The sequence below is a fragment of the Diadema setosum genome, chromosome 21, assembly GCF_964275005.1.
Source record: "Diadema setosum chromosome 21, eeDiaSeto1, whole genome shotgun sequence".
Classification (NCBI taxonomy): Eukaryota; Metazoa; Echinodermata; class Echinoidea; order Diadematoida; family Diadematidae; genus Diadema; species Diadema setosum.
The window spans coordinates 4,999,318-5,024,312 of record NC_092705.1 but is presented as its reverse complement, the minus strand read 5'-3'; the positions used below and the strand labels follow the sequence as shown (position 1 = coordinate 5,024,312).

The 24,995-nt window shown below is 39.4% G+C and overlaps 1 protein-coding gene across 1 annotated transcript in view; it reads left to right on the top strand.

The window, feature by feature from the left end:
• The window catches only part of LOC140244667 (disks large homolog 1-like), a 260,660-nt gene that overhangs the window by 38,692 nt on the left and 196,973 nt on the right, over positions 1–24,995 (top strand). The gene's annotated exons all lie outside the window — the stretch shown is intronic.

The window sequence follows — 24,995 nt, the reverse complement described above, 5'->3', positions numbered from 1 at the left end:
AGGATGGCATTAATATCAAATCCAATTTTTCAAGATACTATGATGTATGATATTCAGTGCATGCTCATCTCTGAAAAAAAAAAATACAACTACAGTACATACACACATTTAAAGTCTCTGTTTTGCTTTGGTCTAGTGTCAAATAAATTCATCTTATTAAATGCAACTTCGCAGTGTAATGAAGAACATTTACTCTCCTAATTTGAGGAATGCAGACACAGTTATAATGTTCTTGTTGTCCCATATTTCATACAGTATTTCAATGAAATGATCTATTCAATTCATGTTGGAGAAACTATCTTTATTGTTTGGAGAGCGTGGCAGTAGGAATAGGCATTTGGGCAGTGGAAGAAAATTATGAACCCTCTGACCAATTTTGGAACGGGTAATTCAGTTTGTTAAACTTATTGTAAGTATACTGTATAGTTATTATCTAATTTCATTTATTTGCAGGCAAAAGGCAAAGATACTTTGAAGTGTATGACTAGTTAATATCTCATTCTCATTCCAAGTTCTATTTTTGTAAATTTGCCTGCATGAATGTTGGTTTTCATGGAGGTAAGAATATTTCCTTTCTTCCTGACACTATATTATCAGTCAGGGATGACTGTGCCATTTTATCATTAAATGACATTTTCAGGTGGAATTGCACATTCTCGGCTAAGGGTATAGCCAGCGTTGGTCAAGTGATGTCATGCACCTGAGTCTTTAAAAGGATGGTACAGTTTGGGTTGAGGTAGGGCTTCAGGTTTCCAACTTCTTCTGATGATAATTTTGGAGATAATGAAAAACCTCTTTGGAAATGTGAAAGGGCACATGATTCTTGGGGAGATTCAACGTTAATTAGATGAAAATTGGTTTTGAAATGGCTTAGATATCCAAAAACAATGCGATCGTAATAAAAGGTGGCACCTACAGTTGTACCTTTTATTAGGATTGCTTTTTTTTTCCCTTTGTTTTTGGATATCTCAGCCATTTCAAAACTGATTTTCGTTAAGTAAATTTTGAATTTCTCTCGAATTGTGTGCTCTTAACATTTCATGAAGTGCTTTCTAAGTATCTCACAAAAAAAGTTGAAAGCTGAATCCTCACATCATTCAATACTATACCATCCATTTAATTTTTCCACATCAACATTCTTTGTACCTGTCTATCATTATTACTTTGATGACGGCCATATTCAGTTTTTATGTGGATATTAATTTGCTTCCAATGATGTAGATGAGTAACATTGTTCATATCAGCTCTTTTTTTTTTCCACATGGATATTATCGTCTGGTGGCAGTAATTTTTTGCTTAGATTAAAACTCTATTATATATCTTTATTATCAAGACCTTGGGGAACTGTATGAATGATCGTTTGTGATGAAAAAATCATCAGTGTGATAGGATGATTGGATTAAATTAATTGCGACATATTAAGCCTCCAAACATTTCATCTCTTGGTAAATTTAAAGGCATTGCACCAACTGCCTATCGCGCATAGCTTTTCACCTTATTTAAAGGGATCGTACAGTTTTGGTTGAGACCTAATTTCAAGTTTCTAACTTTTTTGGTGAGATAATGAGAAACCTCTTATGAAATATGAAAGAGCATGTAATTCTACGAGGAATTCAACGTTTATTTGATAAAAATTGGTTTTAAAATGGCTGAGATATCCAAAAAAGAGTGATTCTTATAAAGTGTGGGACCCACACTTTATTACGATCGCTTTGTTTTACTTTATTTTTGGATGTTTCAGTCATTCCAAACCCGATTTTCGTCAAATAAACTTTGAATTCCTTTTGAAATGGTATGCTCTGTACTTTATCATAAGTGTTTTCTTGGTATCTCGCAAAAAGTTAAAAGCCCAATTTTAATCTCCACCAATACTGTACTGTCCCTTTAAAGCTTGTTGAGGAGTATGTCAGAAATGAGTCGAGAAAGTATGGCTGCTACTATTAATGGAGAGAAGAAGAAGTGGAAGTAGGACAGTATCTTTTGGCAACTGAGAATTGTGGTGGTGAAGGTAAAATAATTATATTCACCTCTGGCTTTTATCACTAAAAGGGTTAAATTTGAAAAAAAAAATATACATGGTACCTCTTTTCCTAATTTTTACTCAAAACTAGGCAAAGAATGAAGTTTGAGCAATTGTTTTATGGATGAAATGGCAATACTGATATCTTTTCCAACTGCTGTAGTCCAGTTCTCTGAAGTTGTGCTGCATGGAGAAGTTGAATTACAAAGGTGTAGGAATAAAATATAAATGGTCACAAGGAACCAATATGCTTGAAGTATTGATTGAGAAAAATGACAGGGCATGGGAGTATTACATCAACTGCAGTTTCATGGTATTAAGACTTGATTGTGAAAAAATATAGCATCAGTGTATGTTATTATAACTTTATGAAGTGATAACTAGTAATCATTTTTATGAGTCAGTACAGTGAAGAGTCTAAAGTGGTGTAAAGTGGGGATTAATGATATTTTTTAAAAACAATTTCATCTTTTGTCTGTGAGATGTAATGTGGTCACTGGATGATACATGGTGTCCAGACACATACAGCTTTGTGAAAAAAAAAAGTATGTCTGCAATGTATTATCTTCTTTGGTTGAAAATGATGAATTGTGAGATATGAATGATTTAATAACCAAATTTTAATCACACTTCAAGTCCTAAAAATTTGTGCTGTCATTTCCACAAGGGTCAAATATTTTACTGAAAAGAAAGAAGCAAAGAAAGAAAATAGAATTTAAGAATTTTGATGAAATCTGTACATGGCAACACTGATTTGTATTCTTGTTTCCATCTGTGTCTGCCCCCCCCCCATGCTGTTGGTGTTGGAGAGACCCCCCCCCCCCCATCCTTCCTTTCCACTTTCCTTTTCTCACTGGGGTACTGGCAACAGGTATGCAATGCTGAGGGTGTTCGGGGCACGGAGCCGCGGCATTGATTTTTCCATACGAAATGAGTGGCTACCAGCCGGCCGCATTCATAACCTGCGCTCCCCGCGCAAATGTAATCGCACCCTCTGCTTACAACGTCTTGTGCGGGGTCTGTGGGGGGAGACGGAATAAGGGAGAGAGAAGAAGAGTGTGTGTGTGTGTGTGTGTGTGTGTGCAGCCTCCCCGTTGTTATTCCTGCATATTACTGCGGCGCATTATGTGGCCGTGTGCTCTGAAAGCGTCAATACAGGTTATTACGTTGAGTGGAATGAATTTCAACTTCCTTGCTGAAGGGGTGAAGGGGGGGGGGGAGGGGGTAATGGAGACAGAACAGAAAGAAAAGGGGGGGGGGAGGAAATGGGAGGGGGGGGGGAATAAGGGCCTAGGAATCTTTGCCATATTGATGGGGGAAGGGGAAGAATCCTGTGTTAGGGTATCACGTATGTTCAATTTGCTTGTCATGCTGAGACATGCACGGTGGGTATTACTAGCATACTATGGTATTGGGGCTCTGCTATTCTTATTTTAAGTTGCAAATGATATTGTCTTGTAAAATAAAAATTCATTTGATATATTTTTGTGTCAGTATGGTGAGACAGGGCATGTGAAGTGAATTTCTTGAATTGATGCTGGGTAAAATTCATCACATTCGTGATAAGATTGGATGTTGGAATCGGTGGGAGCTTCAAACTGAAGAAGATTACTAGGTCTGTGAATGTTTTCAATATTGGTTTTCCAAATCTGAATGCCATTCAAGTGGTTCTCAATTGTGCTGTCTTGTAAATGGTATTTTACAGATGGTACACTAAATTTTCCTGTAAATAACACCAAAGTTGATCTTAGCTGTTTAATCATATTGAGACGTTTCTAGAATTGCTCGAGGTTTTTTGCACTGCATTCGTGGATGCAGTAAGATATTTGCCCGGCTTGATTCTGCGAATCGCATTCAGTGTCTGTAAAGGGCTTTTTACACTTGTAAATTTTTGCTTAGCCCCGGACCAACGGTGGGGCTAAGGGGGGGGGGGGCCTTAGCCCCACCGTTGGTAAGGGACTATCCTTAGCCCACTTTCCGCAATTGCGGTGCCAAGCAAGTGAGTGTAAACAGAACGAAAAAATAATCCTGGGCTAAGCGACGGAGACGAAGTCCGACCCTCACTGACCAATCAGAAACGAGGTAATCAAGTGCTGCCGGTGCGTGCGTGTACGTGTACAGTACACAGCGTAATTATGAATATTCATGTGGTTTGGAAAGTCCGGGGCTAAGAAATACGAGTGTAAAAAGGTCAGTTTTCTCCTTAGCCCCGGACAAGAGATAGTACGGGACTAATTGGCGAGTGTAAAAAGCTGAAAAAATTGGTACGGGACTAACAATAGTCCTGGGTCAGAGAAAGTCCGGGGTTAAGAAACACAAGTGTAAAAAGCCCTTCTGTGTAACTGGAGCCCATGTAACTTGCAAAGGGAGTTTCTTCAGGACACGATTGGTCATCAAATAGCCATCCGAGATCAATCTTGAAATCACTTTCAACTCTTCGTCACCCAGCACCCTCGGGGGGGAACTTCATACTTCACGGCCGATTCATGTCCTCCTGACGGAATCAATCACCTCCCTTTTAATTGTCAATTAGCGTTTTGCAATTGATATCAAAGTTGTTGGTTGCTTCCAGAGGCAAATTTTTGTGGAAAAGAGGGTTATGGCTCATTATACCAGACCTGCAAATTGTTACTATAAATAACTGTATTGTTTCCAGTTGCCATGAAGGTTGGGCGGTGTATGGGGTTTCTGAAGTGATTGTAGTTTTCAAAAGTCTACCAATATATTTTCCCCTTTCTTACGATAACAAAGTACTCTGCTTTGCAAATGATATGTCCTACCTTCGAAATTGATCGATTTCAGGTCAAAGTTAATATTTCATTCCACCATTCCTAAAATCAAATCTGTTTCTTTTTGCACTCCTGCAGTGCTGCAGGTTTATTTATTTATTTATTTGTGTATTTATTTATTTATTTATTATTCTTTTATTTATTTAGGATTTATCTATAATTCATTTATTTGTTTTTGTTATTTTGAGTGACATTGCTGCATCTGACAGAGACTAGCCATATATTTATAATGATTATCACAATTTCGTGTGAATGCTAGAATGTTTCTGTTTGCACTGGTTGTATTGTTGAAAAAATGTGTAGTGACTTGTGTAATATACATGAGGGTTTTGCCATCACGTAAATTTTGCACTAAAGACAGTGTTTAACTCTTAGATTACCGTCAGTGACTTTGTCTGTATACAATATTACTGGCAGAATAACATGGTTGTTTCTAGAGGGTTAATCATATGGTGGCCCAATAACCCCCACCCTCCCCCCCCAAAAAAAAAAAAATGATTGTTTGAGCTGTGCTGTATACTGAACTGTACAATAGTTTTTAAGGATACCATTGGAGTTTTGGAGATATAACTAATGCTGTCTCTATCAATATAGCTTTGAACAAACACTGTCATGATGCTCATAAGCCATTTTAAGAATGGCTTTATCACATTATTTGTGGGAAAAATTAATTGTGGTGAATGTAGTCACCAACTTGAAGCCTTTAAAAACATATATTTTCTATGCACATATATTCCCCTGCCCTTCCATAGCTTTAAAAAAAAAATAAAGCATTTGCTGTTATCATTTTTTCCTTGATATCAGATACACTGAAAGCATGTAGTCCCAGGTGGTGCGATAAAAGTCTTGTCCAACCTCACCTTTAAATCCGGTGCCCTTTGTTACTGATGAATCCATACTGTAATGGAAGGCAATGGATGGGGTCTTTCTGCACTCACTGTATGCTCATGTCTAGTCTAGATTTACAGACTCAAGATACATTTAGACAGAACCACTATCAAATTAATCTCATTCATGCCTGTAACATTACTGACATAGATGTAGTAATTTTTGAAAATGCCATCTTGAACACTGCTTTGTTGGTGAAAATCTACTTTGATACTGCTTGCACATAATTTGCATACAATTACCACATGGTAGTCAGAAATTGATTAATTGATTTTATGGACCAAGTTAAGTAGAAAAATGTGGCTAGCATTCATTGTATCAAAGGTTGTTATCTATTGCATTGACTAGAAGTAATAAATCAAATCCAGGCAATTAAAAATTGAAGGAGCCTGAAGACACTCTGGTGATTAAACAAAATAACAGGAATGATTCTTGAATTATGGAGTTGATATTAATTGAAAATATGATTCTCTGTTTGATCAAAGCGACACTTTATCAAAGTAACACCAGTTCCCATATTTATCTGTATGAAATCTTGTGGATACTCTTGTTTCTATTCATGTGCATCGAAGCGTATGCTCATATGTAACAGTCGACTCCAGAGCAGATTCTTTTGCTATGTGTGCACTTATGTGATGTTCAGTAATAAAGCTGTACGCAATTTGTTACGGGTATTCTCGAATATATCCACACTGAGCCAGCCTTTCCATTCCACGAATCCTCACAATATTGGGTCTTTACCTCATCACTTCCCAAATTTGATAAGTCCCCATAGAGTTCATTCATGGCACACAGGTTTCCCAGCAAGCAACAGGATAAAGAGATTGTATAGTTTTGGTTGAGATAGGGGATCCACATTTTAACCTTTTGTGAGATGATTAAAAACCAGTTATGAAATATTAAAGAGCATACAATTCTGTGAGGAATTAAAAGTTTATTTGATGAAACTTTGTTTTGAAATGGCTGAGATATCCAAAAACAAAGCAGAACAAAGTGGTCACGATAAAAACTGGGTCCCACCTTTCATTAGTCAGACCTCTTTGTTTTGGTTATATTTCAGCTATTTCTACACCAAATTTCATCAAATAAACTTGAGTTCCTTTTAGAATTGCATGCTCTTTCATATTTCATGAGAGGTTTCTCATCATCTCACAAAACCTGAAGCCCCTTCTCAACCAAAACTATACCATCCCTCTAATTGTTGACTGTTGCTCTCTCTCTCTCTCTCACATTTTGCTTCCAATCTTGCTATCTTGTACTTTCCCTTTATCTGTCTGTCTGTCTGTCTGTCTCCCCTACATCGTACCTCTTTGGACCATAGATAAAGGTAGTAAGTGAGGAAAGGATGAGATTGAGATGATGATAGTGTGTGTGTGTGTGTGTGTGTGTGTGTGTGGGGGGTCTTATCGATGGGACAGGCTCAGGGTTGGATGCAGGACAAGGTCAAGTCTGCTCTGCAAGTGATGAAATCGGCAGCTTGGGGTCTTGGGAGTATGATTCACCGACTCTGTGATGTTGCAGGCATCTCTCTTTCTTAACCCGTTCCGTACTGAATTCTAAAATCCCCATAGACTTAATACACAGGGCACCAGGTTCCTGTAGGAAACTGGTTAACTGGGTTTAATATTTTCCGTCCCCTCGCCCCTCCTCCCCCCCCCCCCCTTTCGTGTTTGCTACACAGTGCTCTGCTCTCTGGGTTGTGGCAGTCAATTTCCTCAGGGATCATCTGTAGAATTCATCTGAGATTCTATCTCTAAGGAAGACGTAAAACGTACCATAAGGATGTAACACTGATCATGAAATGCATCTTCGCCATACTGCTATTTATCAGGTTTCATAATCTTCTTCATGCAATAATGATTTGCTTACAAGTGTTTCTCTAGTTGAGGCCCCTCTGGTTATTGCTGTTTTAGCTGCAAGTGTTGTGACTAAGAAAAATAGCAAATCTATTTATGCAAGGAGGCCCTTCCTTGAGCTGTGCTGCAGAAGATTGTTTGTCTCAGCTATTCTTATCTATCCGTTGCAAGCGAAATCACTTCAGGCACATTGAAACCACATAATCACCCATTTCTGGGCCGGAGGAGTTGTAAATTAGGCAACGAAAAACCTGAAGCAGTTATGAAATTTCCAACATTGAGTTGATGTTGCACAAGCGCTGCTATACAATGTAGACAACTGCACCCCTATTATACTGACATTAGGTCCAGATTTGGACCGCGCTTAGATCTGGCTTACCTGGCAGTTTGAAAAATGTCTGTTTTCAGTTGTAGACCTGATCTTGTTATCCCTAATCCTGTTACTTTAACAACATGGTTTGGGCTTGTATGTTGAGCTGGGATAGCGTTGCATGTTATTGATGCTTGACCCAAAATCAAGTGTATTCTGCTTTGTTTACAGTATGAGCATGATTTTGAATCATCTTTAGTGAGCATGAATGGAATTGGAGCTGATGGTCTTTTTCGCGGTATGAAATTTTCGTAAATTCCCGCTGGCTTTCTTTGCATATAGTGTAGACAAGAACTTTCGTGTGCATTTTAATATCACAAATATTTGCTAGCATGAAATTTGCGAAATTAAAATGCAGATGCGTTCGGTCTTACAGTATCCTGTTTTGGTTCCAAGTCTTATACCCCCTTTCATGCTAGTCAATGGAGTTAATAATCTGGGCGATTCAATGGGAAATAAATTGAACACTCATAAAAAAATGTCTTTCATACTAGCGAATGAGCTTCCAGTTGAATTTCTCTAATCCTCTCTTCCTTAGTGGAAGTTCATGTTATGATGTACATATTGTATGCAGGCCTCGAATTAACCGACGGCCACCGACGGCCATGGTTGTCGGTGCCCCTCTCGTTGGCCGCAATGCCTTTCTTTCCTTGATCAAAGTTACGGCCAAAAAAAAAAATGTGCCCTTTTTCTTGTGGCCGTGGTGCACTTTTAGAATGAAAGTTATTATTTATGACGTATAATATGCCCTTTCTCAAAGTCTACACTTTAATAAGCTTGAGCAACTTTCCTGATCTCAAATATCATACCTTCAGTTCACTCGCATCCCAATATATCTGATTCAAACTCGAAGTATCTTTCCGAGATACGAGATGACGTGTAGAAGTCTACGTACATGTACGCCCGACCGGCTTTTACCGTCCCGACTGCCTGCAGCGCAGCGGCCATCGCCATAGAGTTACTAGCTAGGCAGCGGCGGGCCAGAGCAAGTGGTCGCAAGCCATGCTAAAATATGCCAGGCCTGTAGGACGGCTGCGAGCATTGCCATCTCTCTCGCCCGCTCTGCATTCATGCCCGCATGCTCAAAGCAAAATGGCGCCGGAAGTGCTCCAAAGCGAGCGCGGCGTACGCGTTGAGAACGTACTGTATTACAGAACCTACGTCGTATTGCATATGGCCTACTGCCTAACGTCGTCTGCTGCGGAGAGTTCTTATGCGTGCGTGCGCTGCTGGAGCGTAGCAGCACGGTCGATAGCATACAGCTCTATGGGGCATTCACATCACGTATAAACACCCAACATGCCCTTTCCAATGTGGCCTTGGTGCCCCTCTGACTGACCTAAGTGCCCTGGCCTCTTGGAAAAAGTGCCCTTTTCTAAATGGCCTTGTACCTCCAAAATCCTATTTCGAGGCCTGTGTATGTGTGAAATGGCCTGCAGGACGTTGTTGGTATACTGATCTTCGCTTTTCGCCCTGGTGTTTAACCGTGGTGCCTTTTGTACCACACCATCACCTGGGAGTACCAGGCGACACTCAGGAGTCTACCAGGGATGGTTCACTGGTACAAAGTTCTAAAAAGTCAGCTGGTCTCTTACTTTGGATTACTCAAAAGAAACCTTTCATACTAAGACATTTCAGGGTTTTACCCGTGAGATCTCGTGTAATATGCTGAGTGTGAAAGGGGTAGTAAGCCCTGATCAACCTCTTGGACGGAACAGTAATGATGTGAAGAGGGAATTTCATCCATAATTGGCAAGCGGAGATTGTGTGAACGCAATTCATATCCCCCTGTTTGAGCAGATTAGGTGACGGTTGCATTCATTCGCAAAAGTATCATGTGTGAACTCAGCAGAAAAAAAAAAAATAGAGCTGCTGCTGAAGCTTAGACTACTATATCTTGTTATCACTGTAAAGCTATCACATCATTCAATTACAGTAGTAATATTTGATATGTGGTCATGATGGGATATTGGCACAAGATACGAGGAAGTTGATGCATGAAAGATGCCTTACTAGTTTCAGGAGAAAGAGAGAGACGGGGACAGAAAAAACCCAATGAAAATCAGTCAGAAGATTAAATTTTAAAACCCATTTTGTGCAAGGGAATTTGAGAAGAGTATATAATGCTTAGCCCATGGGTTTTCTTTGCCAAGTGGCACTCAAAAGCATTCAAAGGGTTAATGACAAAAATCAGACTTTGGTGCTCTGTGGTAGTCCTTGCTCTCAAATCACTGCCAATTTCCATTGTAATTCGATGTGTTCTATGTAATCCTAAGGTTACTTTTGTGTGTGTGTGTGTGAGTGTGTGTGTGATTAAAAGTCATTTTGGAGTATCTTACATCTGCTGCAACGTACAGTCAAATGCAAAGAATTGTATCAAAAATAGGTGTATAATACATATCATCAGATATGATGTTTAGGCAAATATTAATCTCCACACCTTCTGTGGGAGCAAGCGTTCATTCAATAGTGTGCTGAAAAAAAAAAAAAAAAAACAGAAAAAATATGCAGCTGACAGAGTCAACCAAAACTGTTATGATTCATAGCTTGTAATGTGATTGTCAGATTTTCCTTGAAATTTCACAGAGTTTCTCCCTGATCTTTATGCATTTGCTGAGTCAAGGTTTATGTTTTGGGAGATTTCCCATTTTAATACCTGCATCATTATGATTGATGCTCTCATAACCTTTCATGTTAATTTTTGTATTACCTTTTTGGACCCCCCCTTTTTTTTAAGCACTTAATTACCCATAACCAAACCCTCCGCTTTTTCAGTGTATCTATCAGAAATGTATCCATAAAGGTGATAATCAAATGGAGATTCTGGTCGTCAAAAAAAAAAAAAAAAAAGGAAAGAAAAAGAAGTTCAGGAAAAAAAAGAAGAAGATGTTTGTGGTCAAAAAAGCACCCTTTCACGTGGAGGACATCTTACCTGTCCACCAGCTTTTGCTGCGGTCAAAGTACTCAAACCAACAAGTGCATTCTTTTTTCAACACAAAATGTGTGATGCATGGCAGATGGAGATCGGTGTTGAAGGTGCCTGAGATGCGCAGACTAGCGAACCGCGGGAGGAAGTGCGGCTGCGGAGCTATTTTGACATTCGTCCGTATCGAACAGGAAGGAATTACTAAATGCGCTACCTATTACCGACAGATGGCAGGGAGGCAGGTATAGGCTGAGAGACATACATAAGTGAATGGCGTTGGATGTAGCCAAGGTCTCGGATCGGTGGGGGGGGGGGGGTGATTCCAACCATGCATGAAAAATCACAATAATCATGACTCATATCATATAGCGCAATAGCGTAGGTTTAATCTATGAAGTGTGGTGCGCTGATTGCAACTTGATAGCAACTCTCCTACAGGAATAGCCGCCGCTGCAAAAAGTTGATACTTTCTTGATCGTGCCGTTATCAAATACACCCCCTCCATGAATTTATTTTGACATCGATGATCATCGTTTGTGGAAAATAATGTAGCCAAATGCTTGAAGTAGGCATAGAGTGATCAGTGTGTGCACAGAATGTGGCAAATATTTTTGGCTCCAATTTGAGTGCAGAAGAGCATTTCAGCACTTGATCAGTCAGGCAAATCAGTTAATGATGGGCAAAAATAAGTGAAGAAATTTACTTCAGCAAACAGATTTGCTTCAAGGGTAAAGACGAGTTAATCTCAAGTCAAGTCAAGTCAAGTCATTTCAGTTCAATACTTGAATTCTCTATCCAATTTCAAGGAATTTTGTTAACCTTAGATGTCTTTTGTTCATGCACATTGTGACACAAAATAATGTGTATCATGAATGTTTGAATGAATGAATGTTTATAAGTATTTGTATGAATTTATTCAGTATGACTATTTGCTGTATTGATAAAAGCAAAATATGACATCAATGATAACAATTGAGAATTTGTATATAACATGAAATGCTAGGTACACTTTTAGATACTTTAATAATATACAAGAGAGTTAGAAAGAGCTTAAGATTGTTGGAATTAAAAATTACGACAGATATGTCGAGTGTTTTGCCTTTTCCTGCCTTGAATGATGTGTGAGAATCGCATAATGATATATGGCATCTTTTGCAGGATGGTAGAGGGAAAATGTGTTATGATCTGTGAGAGGTTAGCTGTTTGTGTAAACTGATGGCAGTTACCATTGTAATGGCACTGATGCTCAAAACTAAAAATTGTAACTGCAGTAAATACATTCCCAGTGTTTTGTTTTGTTTTGTATCATATTTTGCAACAACTTGAGAAAACACTGCCTCCTGCAACCCAAATGCATTGTGCAGCCCTTTCTAGGCGAGAAATGATGATTACTTTTCTTTTGAAAAGGGATACTGGGTTTGAAACTTTCGCAGTTCAGTAATTCAGTAATTTCAGCATTCTTTGTGTGATTTTGATGATATCTCTGCCATTATTCCATTTGTCTGCCATTACTCTATTTATGTTTAAGTGAAGTTGAACATGGTGTGGAAAAATATACTTTAACTTTCATACTTTCTCAGTTAAAAAGAAAGGCAATAATTGAATTATTCATCCAAAGGGAATGAATATATAGTATGTTGTCATGTCTGTTTCTTTCCTTAGTTAACAAGGATAGTTGTCCTTTCATTCTTCTCTCTTTAAAATTTGCCTGTTTGGTTTTTGCCATCAATTTTGGCCATGTTAGATATAATCATATACAGCACCGTGTACACTTGTAAGTTCTCTGTGAACCAGAAGTCCTGTTTACAGGAAGTGGAGTGTGTTTACAGATGGAGCCGCCTTTTTTTTTTTTTTTTCAATGTGTGGGACTGTGCGTTCATGCAGTAAGTGAAGAGGATGTAAAGCTTGGCTGGTGCAACCTTGACTTGTTTTCCCCTCAAGATTCCTTTTTTTTTTTTTGTTTTTTGAGGTACAATCAAAACATGAAGAATTGTTTAAGCATGAAATGGGGGGGGGGGGCAATTGGGGCCAGTGGGGGAGGGAATAGGGGACATTGAAGGGGGCTAACATCTTATTGAGTGGGAATGTGTCGAAGCGTTACGGCAACTTCTGCGTCTTCTGCGTCATTCATGCTTGATCGGGCATACTGTTCTTGGCATTAAACTCCTGAAAAAAAAAAAAATCAAATAAACAATGCAAGGGGTCATAATTTCTGGGCAGAACTGTGCGTGGCTAGACTTCACTCGCGACCAAAAGGAGCCGATAAGGTGTTTCTTGCTTTTTCTTTTTCTCTTACTTTTTTTCTGAAGCCTCAGCTTCCACTGCTGGAAATGCAGAGTGGGAGGGGGTAACTGATGCGTGATGAAGTGGAATCCAATGTTTGGAATACAGTTTTATTTTTCCGTCTGCTTTGTTTTTTTTTTCCTTTTTTTTGTGTGGGCGTAGAGGTGAAAAGTAAGCATGCTGTGCTGTCAAAATCGCTTCACAGCATTATGTGAAAACAGACTTCTCAGATGCCTTGGGGGTATTCTGCAAATGGGGGAAAAATATTTCTTTTTCTGTCACTTCCTGCATGAAACTGCTAACATGTTTTATAATCACTGCATACATTAGTTCACAGCAACTGTTTAGGAATGATGTACCAACATTGTTTAAATGAGGATTGCCATGTACATTAAAAAGTTACTCAAAGCCTGCGGTGTGTTGATTTTTTTTTTTTTTGCATTCCATTTTTTTTTTTTTATTATTACAGAAGAAAAATAGAATGAATGTATTGTAATGTTTCTGGAGAGAGAAGTAACTATTATGTATATGTTCCTGTGCAGATATGGGCCCTAGAATACACCATTTGAATCCAAGTTCCCGGGGGGGGGGGGGGGGGGGCGGGCTTCAACAATGGTAGATGTTTTGTTATTAAAAAAGAAAATGTTTCTTTACTCTCCCATACAGTGATTTGTGGTATGACTTTGTTACACAGTGCCCAAAGTTGACATCTTTTCCTAGCATTTATATGGCTTTAAACTGTAGCCACTCATGCCCTAAACGCTGTTTACGAATCACTCATCTGTGTGTAAGTCGCTCCCCCTAAAAGAAAAAAAAAATCTCAAGTTGAAGAATTAGTTAGCCACGAAAACAACAGAGGGTGTTCCGAGATCAAGGGCAAGGTCAAAAGGTCATGAGGTTTGAATTTCAAGCGGATTGGGGAAATTCCTGTCGGTACTGCATTGTGTTGTGGTATGTGTCGCAAATCACAGGCTTATACTCTGTCCTATGCATTCAGCATACATATCACATGTGTAAATAGTCCGATTGCAAGTTATTGTCACTTCCGCAGTGTATTCAATTACCATGTGTTTTGTTTGTTTGCTTGCTATTTTAAATACTGCCACATCTGTCAATGTAATGCATACATAATGCAAACTAGTCTGTGATGAAACAATTTCCTCAGCAGTATACATCTGTGGAATTTTATAGCAAACCATCACTTTGGCATAGGTGTGGTTGGAATGCTATAATCAGCGTGCTACTGTGCAACATCATTTGATGATGTTTATGGAACCAGTCTTGCGATACAGAGGTCTTGAGCAAAGTTTCAATCGCCTGAAAACTAAAGCTTGGGACTATTCACATTGCAGTTAAAACTGCATACATTGGGGGGAAAAAAATGTGACAGTTTATCAAAAGTTTCTAGGCAACTGTGCCAAAGGCCACTTAACACATTGCCAGGAAAAAAGAAATTGCAGAACAGTGTGTCATATTTTTTCTAAGGTTGTGATTTTAATACATGGATGAAGAATGATAATTCACAAATTTGTGTCACATGACTTCCACCAGACATTTGTGCTTTTGGGTGTATTGTGAAGGCTCATAGAAACTGGCTTTGCAGGGATCATCAGCTTTTCTTTAGCTCTTCACAGTGTAGTTCTAATGAATATGTTACTCCAGACTTCCTCTTTTGATATGAAGGGAGAAGCTTCATTATTAAAGTTGTAAGATTAATTGTGGTGTGATGCAAGGTGACTTCCACCTGTATCTTCTGTGATCATTTATCCTCATCCTCACTAGGTCTGTGTCATCTCAGTCTTTTTAAAAGGATGGTACAGTTTTGGTTGAGATGGGGCTTCAGGTTTCCAACGTTTCTGTGAGATAATTAGAAACCACTTATGAAATATAAAAGAGCTTACTGTTTTTAACAGGAATTCAAAGTTTATTTGATGAAAATTGGTTTTGAAATGGCAGAGATATCCAAAAATAAAGGAGTCCTAATAAAATGTTGGACCCACCTTTTGTTAAGACCTCTTGGTTTTACGTTGTTTTTGGATATCTCAGCCATTTCAAAACTGATTTTTATCAAATAAACTTTGAATACCTCATAGAATTGTATGCCCTTTGATATTTCATATAAAGTGGTTTTGAATTATCTCACAGAAATTACTAAAATCTGAATCCTGGATCACTACCAAAACTATACCATCCCTTTAAACATTTAGCGTGCAATCCTTGGTTTAACTGTCCAGCACTGGTAGAATGACAGTGATCATCATATCGGGAAATGCTGTTGGAGCTTTTGAACCATATCATTGCTCATTTTATTGGACAAAGGATATGCCACAAGATACCATGGTGATGCAGTTTCATGTCTCGATTCATTACAAAAGGAAATAAGATCTCCTTGTGCAATAATTACATGTATTCAAAGAATGTGGAAGAAAACAATACCATCTGTGATTAAAGGGATGGTACAGTATTGGTGGAGATGAGAATTGGGCTTTTAACTTTTTGCGAGGTACCAAGAAAACACTAATGATATACTAGTAGTACAGAGCATACCATTTTAAGGGGAATTCAAAGTTTATTTGATGAAAATTGGGTTTGGAATGACTGAAACATCCAAAAACCAAGTAAAACAAAGCGATCGTAATAGAGTATGGGTCCCACACTGTATTAGAATCGCTCTTTTTTTGGATATCTCAGCCATTTCAAAACCAATTTTCATCAAATAAACGTTTAATTCCTCATAGAATTACATGCTCTTTCATATTTCATGAGGTTTCTCATTTTCTCACTAAAAAATGTTAGAAACCTGAAATGAGGTCTCAACCATACATGTAACTATATGATCCCTTTAAAGTATAATCGGACCTAGTCTTTGACAAAGGCCCTTTCTATGTAGTAATTGCAAGAAAAGCAAGTATAGGTTGTTACCAATGCTTGTTCAAGTAATATGGCACCAAAAGTGGGGTGCTAAAAGTGGATCATTTCCCAATGTAATACTCCAAAAGTGTACTATACTGTACCATAACGTGCCACAGAGCGCTCAAAGGCATATATAGTGGTTGAACTGTGTGCCATATGAAAGTTTGCATGAGATGAGTGCATGTAACACGTACTTTGTCATACTGGTAATACAAAGTAACTCATGAGATACGCCAACTCCACAGAGTACTCTAATGTTTCTTATCTGGCACAATATGGTTCAGTTCACTTTTGAGTGCTTTAACATGATCCAAGTTTCCACATATTTTCTCTTGTGATGAAGCGCTCTCCCCCCCCCCCCCTCCCCCCTCCACTCCCCCATCATTCTTCTCTTTTGGAAACAAGAAATTTCTTGCTCTCTCCCACATAGTGGCCACTGATATGGAAGAAGAAAATACCACACTGATTCCAGTGATACAGCAAAATGGTGTCTAGATGACAAGACTACATCAGCATTGAGAGACTGGAAGGGTCAACGTACTTAATGTTCATCTTGACTTAATGTTCATCTTTTTCTCAGGCTGCGTTTATAAGATTTTCTGTGCCGAGAAACACTGTTTTGAAACACTGTTTTGAAACACGGTTTTGTCAGAACAGCGTTTATAAGATTTTTTTCCCCGAGCATGTCGGGGCTCTCACTCAGACTGTGCCATTGCGCAGCTCACTCTGCGCAGTTTGTTCGTCAGCAAAAGGTCAAACAGGGCGCGTGCAAGGCATTGTGACGTCATTTTAGCAGTGTTTGAGATCGCGGTCGCGTTTATAAGATTTTTAAAACACTGTTTCTACGGAAACACTGTTTCAAGTTACCGCTAGCATCTGTAAGATTTTTTTTTTTTCTTGCTAGACACACTGTTTGACCAGAAACAGTGTTTCAAAACACTGTTTCTTCCCAGAAAAAAAAAAAAATCTTATAAACGCACCCTAAGACTAATGAGACACAGTGGTATGTGGTATCTTGCACAGTCAACTCAAGATGTACAAGAGGGTTACATAGTGATGGTTACATTCCCCCCTCCCCCAAGCTGCGCAAATTTAGCCAGCAGTACAATTTTTAAAACTGATTGAAAGTCTTATAGGTATAATACAGAAAGATAAGAAAGATACATGTAGGTATGGATGTCATTCCTTTCGTACACTTTGAATACGGATGTTGCGGAATCAGCGTGTAAAGCCTTGCGTTGATGGGGAGGGGGGTGGGTGGTGGGGTGGGGGTGGGGGGGGGGGCAGGGACGTTCTCTCACTCACCCGGGCCAGGAAGAGGCACACCTGTTTGACGATGCACTTCGCTCCTACGGGGCCGTATCAGTTCCAGTGTTTTGGCCCGGCTTTGTAATCGAAGCTGAAGATGTATTAGTCTATCAACATGGGCTAAGGTTACGCCGTCCCATGTGAGTGATAGAATAGTCCCGTCTTCTGAGAAGGTGTGCGCGTGTGTTTGAGGTTTGGCGCTCGGGCGAGAAACGGGGGTACGAAGGAGGGACGGAAGAGGGAGAGAGGGAGAGATGGAGAGAATGGGAGATTGATGAGGAACAAGACTGCAGCTTGAAAATGAGATAGATACAGAGATAGATGTGCTTTACTGAGAGAGAAATGAGAGAGTGTGTGTGTGTGTGGGGGGGGGGGGGTTGAAAAGAAAGAGAGAAAGGAAATAGACACTAAAGGAGATAGGTATATAGTATGCATATACTATATACCATAATATACTGAAAAACAAGGAATGTTCGCTTGCATTTTAATTTTACAAATTTCACGAGAGCCAGGATTCACAAAATCAAAATGCACGCAAAAGTTCTTGTCTACAATATATATGCGATAAATGCCAGTAGCAATCTGGCAAAAATTTAATGCTGAGAATATATCGTACAGTATATTACTGTATGTTTGTACGACTATGTTATATTGCAATTATGTATGTATGGTCAAATAAATAGTGATGATGATAATGATAATGATAATGATAATCATAATGATAATGATAATAATAACATCTTAAGACAGAGAGAGTGAGAGAGAGTGAGGGGGAGAAATGGAGATGAAGAACAATTTTGTATATTTTTGGAGAAAGTAAACATGACTGATTGGGTGAGAGAAGTAGATACAGAATGGTAAGATATCAAAAGGTAAACATCCACAACAGCAGCATCATATGATTGCATTATCCGATGTTTTACACCTTGTGGCTCAGTGATATCTAGTGTGCAGACCAAATGTGATCCATGATGCTCCCATTGTAACATTCACTATTTGAGGACAGAAACACTAGTGCTTTTAAAAAAAAACTTTGACTGGGCATTTTGGGGTGAACTCTGCTCGCTGTGGTGTAGAGGAGGTAGTAAGAGGTAGGCACATGATCAGAGCCTCACGTAATTGTATAACCATCCATGATATGTGTGAGAGAAAATAGACCCATTCCATTCCAGTGTAGCAACAGAAAAATGGTTTAAACCCTATAGGCACCATTACCGTAAAATGCTATGCGACTGCTTGCGCAGTGTGGTTGTGAGTTCTACTGACAGTGCTGAGCATATAACTTGAGGAAATGTGAAGGAAAATTCAAGTATTGCCTTCATATCTCAGAGAAATGAGAATTTTGAGCTTGAAATCCTCTCCTAACTTGATGGCGCCAAAAATGCCACATTTGGGACTAAATTTGGCATGATATTGAAGTGCTTGTCAAAGATATGTCACTATCCGCTCTCCCCGTAGCTCATACAAGTATCATCTTTTCCCGCGAGATATGTCGTTTGACCTCAATGCAAACAGAAGAAGATATAGCAGCAGCGAATGGCATATCAAGAGTGTATGTGTGTTTTGTCGTGTGTTTGGTGCGTTTGTTAAGTCGCGAGTAAACAGCGCTTTTGTATCGCTGACACATTGATTCGGGAATGATGAACGGTCTGCGCAGATGTCACGCATGTATTATTCATCACAGACAACTGCTGTCCACCCACACTGCCGTTCACGAGGGGGCAGCTTAAAGGGGGAAGTCAGCCACAGTTGCCTGCCGTCGGCTCTTTTCCTCCACGCATCACGACACGGGAACGGATCTGTGCATCCCCGTTGGCTTGTTTGGTTTGGACAAATCGATTTGCAAGATTTTCAAGGAAGCATCAAGAGGAACAATGTGCAGACAAGATTTGAATGAGGTGCCCAGATATTCACATCGATGCAATGTCCTCTAAGCGTCGTACCTTTTCCCACCGACACTCTTTCCTCAAAGTCATAGGATGTCCAAGTCAGTTTCATCCATAATTGGTCTATTATGTCTGTCTGAAAGAATGACACTTTGTATGGAGAAGATGCAGTTCTTTTCTGTCCACCAGCGATGAAAATTGATAATTCTCCTCAAATGCCTGAAAGCATCTAAATCTATGATTCAAAATCTGGACTTTGGACCCAGAATTGATTGGTTTAACGCTTACGCCAGGCAAGTCATGGATTGAGGCATACTGTACAAAGAGCCATTTTGATATATTTCCCCCGACTCAAACAAATGGGAGCATATATTCCTTCAAAATCAGAATGCAAGAATGGGGGGAAATATTTGCCAGAAAGAAACTAACAAACAAGTGAACTGTACCCTCCTTTTGTGATCTCATGATATTAAACATACAAAAAGAAGGAAGAAAGTAAATGTAGGTGACCAAAATGAAGATATAGAGTGTGCTTTTATTGATACCCACATTGTTTACAATTTAATTTTGCTAATCAATATCCCACATACTCAAAGAATTTTTCTGGTAAAATGTAATAGATATGCATTGTGACAACTGGATATACATTGTATGTTGAATACCATATGTATCCTTTTTGTGTGATTTATTTGAATTTTACAGGTTTAAGACCCAATGATAGGAATGACTGAGGGGAATTTGTGTGACTAACTACCAGTAACAAAATTTTACTTGCATTTAATGCAACAATATAGTGCTTATAAATCTGTTATATAAATAGCATTCATTTATTACATAGATAGTATTTGTTTATTTCATTATCATCATTTTATTTTCTTATCTATTTTTGTAGGGAGTGGGTTATCAAAATTCATAGTTGAGCTTCAAAAAGAAATAATGCCAGGGCAGTCTCTTGAATGAACCATCTATTTGGAATTTTTGTTGTTGTTGTTGTTGTTGTTTTAAAATATCATGCCAATGATGAGATCATCTCAACGGGAAAGCTTGGGCATTTCTGATCAAAATAGATCTTCAAGGACTTACTGTGCATAATGCAGCAAAATTTCAGAGAATGGGTTATTTTTGTGTTTTTGATTTAATGCAACATCTAGTCTCTGTCAAGGAGTTTGATATTTTATGTAATTTTTTCCCAGCTGATTCTTTTTTTTTTTTTTTTTTTTTTTTTTTAGATAACAAAGAACTGAATTGATTTTAAACCAGGGCAAATGTTTTCTGATTATGGTAAGATAGTTGTGACTGCCGTGATAGACATGATGATAATGATGATGATGATGATAATGATGATGAAAATGATGATTTAATGATAATGAAGGTTGCAGTGATCAAGCAGTGATGCCTACAGAGAGAGTCAACCTCACCTAATTTGACCTCAAACAAGTCAAAAGATGAGCTAAGACAAATTCTGTCAAGGATGGCCGTAAACATCTGTTGATTCTCATTTCTATAGTGTTTTTAGTCGAAAGATATTCTCCGATCCTTTTGGATTCAACGTAGGCTAGGTTGACTGTAACTGTACTAGTAGTTATAGCAAGAGCAAGTAACGGCAAAAACAAATGCAATAGTTTAAGCAGTGATTCCTCAAAGGATGTGATGAAATTGGCAAACATTGATTTTGATGTATCTTTTTTTTTTCCATGGAGGTTTTAGTCTGAAGATAGGCTAAGATCTATTCAAGTGTTGTGGCAACGTCATGGCATCATACGAATATAATACCACATATTAAAGTCACTGTGGAACCATTGAAAGAAAATGGGGTTGGGCACAATATGAGCAGCTTGTGATGGACTGTACGTTGGTGACATTCAGTGGAATCAGAATCTTTTGAATGCCACATTCTGGACAGTAATCAATGGATTTCCTCAAACAAGCTCAGCTCGAAGGTCATTTGCTCTTCCATTGAGATCCCGTTGATGTGGTTTCAGCATCGCGCTTGCCGTACGTACGTCGCAGGAGCGTGTTGCATGTGCCACAGAGTAGAGGGAATTTAAGCTTTTCTTTCATAATTTTGAATTTGATTATGATATAATGTAAAGATGTGGCATGTCAGCAAAAGTTGTCATAGACATTCACTTCATGGGATTTATTGAGCTCATTTGGGGATTGATGTCTTCAGTATTAAAAAAAAAATATTGGACTGCTTCCATACAGAATGGGGGGGGGGGGGGAGGAATGACAACAAAATGTCAGCAACACAAGAAACAGGATTAACAACATCAGCAACAGTGGCAAAAATGACAGTGACACTAGTCCCTGCACAAGCAGCAGCATTAGTAACAGCATATCAACAACAGCAACAATATATATTCACTTTCCATGTTTATTTTCGTGTCTGTCTATCTCTTTCTCTTCCCTTTTTTTTTTTCATTCTGTGGCTACCCTTCACTGAGGAATTGACTGTTATTTTTATCCCAGGACATCATTTCCACAGCAAAGATTTGATTTTAAGTGAGATGATTCTTGCCTCATGCACATCACTCTATCGCTGATGGAAATGCAAGCGCGCAATATCTCTCACTGTGGGCCGTATCAACCCAGCATTTTACGTATGATCTTCTCGGAGGGTTCTGCTGTAAACGTGGGAAATGTAATATTGCTGTTGAGATGTTTGAATAATATTTTCTACTACCTCCGTCCGTCCCCCACCCCCCTTATCAACCTCCTTCCCTCCCCTTTTGCTGGATCAGATATCGAGGCGATTGCCCTCCTCTCCACAGCTTGTAACGGATTGCTGACATTACGCAGAGATGGAGGAAATTGCAGTGGAAATTGCCGGGCGGAAGTCAGCATGCCATCTGTAGATGGGAATTGAAGTGGAACAGTAGACGTACTGCACGTCTGACGGGGGAAGATAATGTCATTTGCTGTTCCTTGCTTCCCACGAAAAGACATTTTGACTTTTAGAGACACCATACTGTTTTTCGTCTGTCAACATGTATGAAATTACTCCGTATGTCGTAGAGGAGCCTAAAATCTAGTTTGTGCAATTTCCTGATTGCATTTGTAGGAACACAAGATATGGAAGATGTTTCCTCTGTGTGAAGAAGTACTTATCCCCCCCCCCCAACAGTTAGCACGATGATTTTAGCCTAGAGGTAACATGCGTAAGTTTTCTTGTGTTGAATTCCAGTCAAAGTTCACTTTTTTCATCTCTATAACATGCTGTATAAGAATCTGCTGAGGAATCAGTATTTCCTGTGCTTCAAGCAAATCAATGTTTGCAATTTGCTTTGGAACATATTGGTATGACTTTGAAGCTTGGGCAAAGTTCCTAGTACATGAATGTGGGTCCCCCTGTGCACGAAATTTGTCTGTAGGAAAATTGTTACAGTTTCAGAGCCTTGCATGGAGACCACTTTGTAAGTGAGGACTTTTATGACGGGATATTACCAGCAACATCAAGTGATTCTTCAACATACTCCTAATCAATATCATTACAGTGTTACATGTACATTGTAGTTGTGATCGACCTCGTAATCATTGTTGCTTTCATTACAACCATTATCAGTCAATTCATGTTTGTTGAAATCTTCTAAGGGCTTTTTACACTTGTAAATTTTTGCTTAGCCCCGGACTATCGGTGGGGCTAAGGGGGGGCCTTAGCCCCACCGATAGTACTGGACTATCCTTAGCCCACTTTCTGTTTACACTCATTTTTGCCAAAGTGGGCTAGCCCCACCGATAGTACGGTACTATCTGGCCCTGCAAAATAGCAGGGGTTAGCACCGCAATTGCGGTGCTAGCACCGCAATTGCGGTGCCAAGCAAGTGAGTGTAAACAGAACGAAAAAATAATCCTGGGCTAAGCGACGGAGACGAAGTGCGACCCTCACTGACCAATCAGAAACGAGGTAATCAAGTGCTGCCGGTGTGTGCGTGTACGCGTACAGTACACAGCGTAATTATGAATATTCATGTGGTTTGGAAAGTCCGGGGCTAAGAAAGACGAGTGTAAAAAGGTCAGTTTTCTCCTTAGCCCCGGACAAGAGATAGTACGGGACTAATTGGCGAGTGTAAAAAGCTGAAAAAATTGGTACGGGACTAACGATAGTCCTGGGTCAGAGAAAGTCCGGGGTTAAGAAACACAAGTGTAAAAAGCCCTCTAGTTTCCTTGCCTCTCCTGCTGAATGTCTCCCTTTACTCGCCAACCATCATATCTGTCTATTATTGGTACCATCATCGCATCATCACCATCATCATCATCATCATCACCATTGCATCATTATCATTATCATCGTCATCATCACCATCATCATCATCACCATCGTCATCATCATCATCATTGCATCGTCGTCATCGTCGTCATCGTCGTCATCGTCATCATCGTCATCATCGTCATCATCGTCATCATCGTCATCATCGTCATCGTTCTCTTACCCTTCATCCCCCATCGCCAGGAGTCTTCTCCTTTGCATTCTTTCTCCTTTCCACCTTCTTCATTTTACCCTTCTCTTCCCCTCCCCTCCCTGCCCACTCTACCCCACTAGGCCTCCTCCTCCCTCCCCCCATGAAGGAAAGGGGGATAGGGAGGAGCCACTCCAAGGTAATAATGAGCCTTATCCTCAGGAGGCTGTTGATGCAGCTTTGAGGTTTCAGACTGTAGAGATCTCTCATACAGTTACATTTTTTTTCCTTCAAATACATGCATCTATGCATCGCTCCTCAACTATGGAACTCCCTCCCATCTTTTCTCTATGAAATTGACAAACTGGATCACTTCAAAGCCTCATTCAAAACTCACATTTTTCACCAGGCATTCGATTGCTAACTCTCTTGGAGGAGTCTGTGCCTCTGAATGTTTCTATAACAGATATATGGTGCTATACAAATGCTGTGGATCATCATCATCATCATCATCTAAATGCTATTTAGAAATATGGAGTGTTCAAATGCCAAATTGACTCTACTTGCTGGTCTCTTACTGCAAATGACATGCCCTACAATAACCGAGTGTGTTGCAAACTACACTGCCTGCCACTCAAAACTCGCCATTCATGGTATGCTGCCATGCATGAGTACGTAACATATGCACATGCGCCGTGGCGGAAGTGAGGTCAAGTCGAGCTCCATCTGCTCCCATCATCTTTCTAGGGGTCGGACCGATCCAGCCATAAACATGCATCGGGATTCAAGCATGATATGATCGGAAACCACCGCTAGACCGCGATTGGCCAAACACAATGCGGGGGACCTTGCTACAAAGTGCATGCGACAAAATGCATTCAAGTTTGCTTTCAGTCTCACAAAAATAACTCGATTAGCATAGAACAACATGTTTTTAAACGTGTTTACCAGTGAGTCCTTTTGTAAGACTGACAATGTTTTCACATCTGTCAAGAAACATAGTTGCAATGCTGAATTGCAATTACGATTACAATTACGACTGGAATCATCATCTGTACACACCACCGGGGAAGGCTTCAGGGATTCTATGGTTTTGAATTTCATAGTGAGAAGAGGAGGTGTGGCTTCTTTCCAAGTTCCTGCCAATCAATCATGAGCTATAAGTAGCTCGCACTTTGACTGCATTACAACTGCATTTTACAACAGTTCTTCTGCTGAAGTGGTTGAAAGGTCACCATAATTTCCACCCCCAAAACATGATTTTGAGGTTAATCCGTATACACGACTGTTATGTTCCATAATTCTGTAGAATCACGATTGGGAAACATCTCCCGAACATCATTTGAATCATGATTA